Genomic DNA, 2,083 nt, shown 5'->3' with positions numbered 1-2,083 from the left:
CGCAGGCAAGTGAGGCTGTACAGCCGGCTCAGGCCCAGGGCGGAGCCCCGGGAGAAACCGCAGCGTCTCCCGCTTCCCGGAGCAAAATGCAAGATCAGGTAGCAAAAGGGAACCTTGCCCTAAAATGTTTTTTAAAAAAGACGTCAGCAGACCGTGGCTCCACTGGGGCTCGAACCCAGGACCTTCTGCGTGTAAAGCAGACGTGCTAACCGCTACACTATGGAACCGCGTCCGCCGAGGGCCTTCCAGGACAGAATAACACCACATAAAGATTTTTTTTCTTCCGGATGTGGAAAGACGCTGAGAGTTGGTGCCGGATGATCGCTCACGGAGAGAAATTTGAAAAACAATTTCGAACTCTCAAGCGCGAGTCAGATCCACGATTCTTCGTGACGACACAGGAGACATGATTTCTCGGAGAAAGGGTGAATGACCTCACCCACCGGCTAAGGCTAATGGCCCTCGGGCAGACACCGCTTCTGCTTTGATGTAAGCAACGCAGGAAAGACGCTCTGTACCTGGCTCTGTGGCGCAATGGATAGCGCATTGGACTTCTAGACCAATAGGGGTATTCAAAGGTTGTGGGTTCGAGTCCCACCAGAGTCGTTTTCGTTTTGATGCAGGAAGGGAAATAATGGAAAGAAGTAAAAAGATTATTAAAAAAAACCCTAACTCATTTAAAATTTTCAGTCCTACTCGCCCATTATGGAAAGGAAAGAAACTCATTCCAAGTCGTTAGGTTCTCACACAGGAAGGTGAGTCTTCTCAATCACTTCCACCTGGCTCCAGCCCTTCTGGTGACTGGAGATGAAAAATTAGCAGAATATAATAAATGTTATTGAGAACTTTTTTTTTCACTATACAGTACTGTTCTTTTACATCAGGAATAAAAAATTTTTAATTGTTCTGAAACTTTTCAGTAGTTGCACGCGGCAAGTGCCATAATGGTCAAGTGGTTGATGCATTAGATTCAAGATCCAGTGGGTTTATATATTCTCTTGGGCTGCAGTCCGATTTGTGGTAGAGAGTACCCCTCATTCTCAAGCAGTAACAGAACAGTCGTTACCGAAATCTTGAGGACTTAACGATGGCAAGCTTTTGGGATTTCTCATTTGTAATCTTAGGCCTCCAGATGGGAGTAGCCAAGACAGCCTGAATGGTTAAGTGGCAATGACATTTTAATCTGAAAGTTAATGATTTTTTCGCCAGAATTAGAAAGTGTAACAACAACTTCAGAAATGATGGTTTGGAAGATACAAAGAAAATGTCTACGTGAAACAATACTACATTGTGGGGGAGGGGGAGGGGCACATTGTGCAGTAAAAACGTTCACTGTGGAAGTAGTCAACAGTTACTTCTTAAGATCCTGTGTGCCAAGTTCTAAATCCTGGGGTTGTAGGAATGCAGAAATAAAAAATGACGTAAAGCAAAACCAAACAAAAAAATAGCAACAAAAAAGACAAGGTCCTAACCAACAAGGCAACTGCCCAGTGCCACTTACATGAGAGAGTGACAGAAGGAAGAGATGGTTTATAAACAAGCCAATACACAGAATTTCAGATAGAGGTAAGCGCTATAAAGAAAGTAAGTCAGGGTGGCACAGAGTGGCATCGGACTTTCTCAGGACAATTTTTTTCCATTTGAATGCCACAGAACTGAATGGGGGGTGGAGAGAGTTTTCATTCACTTTAACAGGAACATTTTCCCCTTTTCTTTACCAAAAAAAAACTCCGAGGATTAGTTCTGCCCCTGCTCCTCCTCCAAAAGCCTTCTCTAACCCATGGCCCTCGTTCAACTCCCCATCCGTTCATTCAACAGTTTTTGAGAGTTCGCTTTGTGCCGGCCACTGACCCAGGCATTGGGGATATACAGAGAGTTTCTGCCCTCACAGCAGAAACATTCTAGAGGAGAGGAAAGACAGGCTCATTAAACAGGTATTTAAGGTCGATTATGGTGTATGCCACAACAGAGACAGGCTCAGAGCCCCCAGTTCCTAACTCTACTGGCAGAGGATCAAGCAGCGATCTCTGGGCAAGTCCTGGTCCCTGTTTTTACAGGTAGGCAGGAAACTTCTCAAACCAAA

The 2,083-nt window shown here is 44.9% G+C and overlaps 2 non-coding genes across 2 annotated transcripts; one reads left to right on the top strand and one right to left on the bottom strand.

Annotated features, from left to right (window-relative positions):
* Positions 1-154: 154 nt before the first annotated feature.
* On the bottom strand, positions 155-227 carry TRNAV-UAC. The gene has a single exon. It is a non-coding gene; the product is annotated as a tRNA-Val (tRNA).
* Positions 228-520: 293 nt separating this feature from the next.
* TRNAR-UCU lies at positions 521-606 on the top strand. The gene is given in 2 exon segments: positions 521-557; positions 571-606. It is a non-coding gene; the product is annotated as a tRNA-Arg (tRNA).
* Positions 607-2,083: the final 1,477 nt, after the last annotated feature.

This window comes from Pteropus vampyrus, unplaced genomic scaffold, assembly GCF_000151845.1.
Source record: "Pteropus vampyrus isolate Shadow unplaced genomic scaffold, Pvam_2.0 Scaffold360, whole genome shotgun sequence".
In the NCBI taxonomy this organism is placed as follows: Eukaryota; Metazoa; Chordata; class Mammalia; order Chiroptera; family Pteropodidae; genus Pteropus; species Pteropus vampyrus.
The sequence above is the reverse complement of the archived record's forward strand: the minus strand, read 5'-3'. Positions and strand labels throughout refer to the sequence as shown.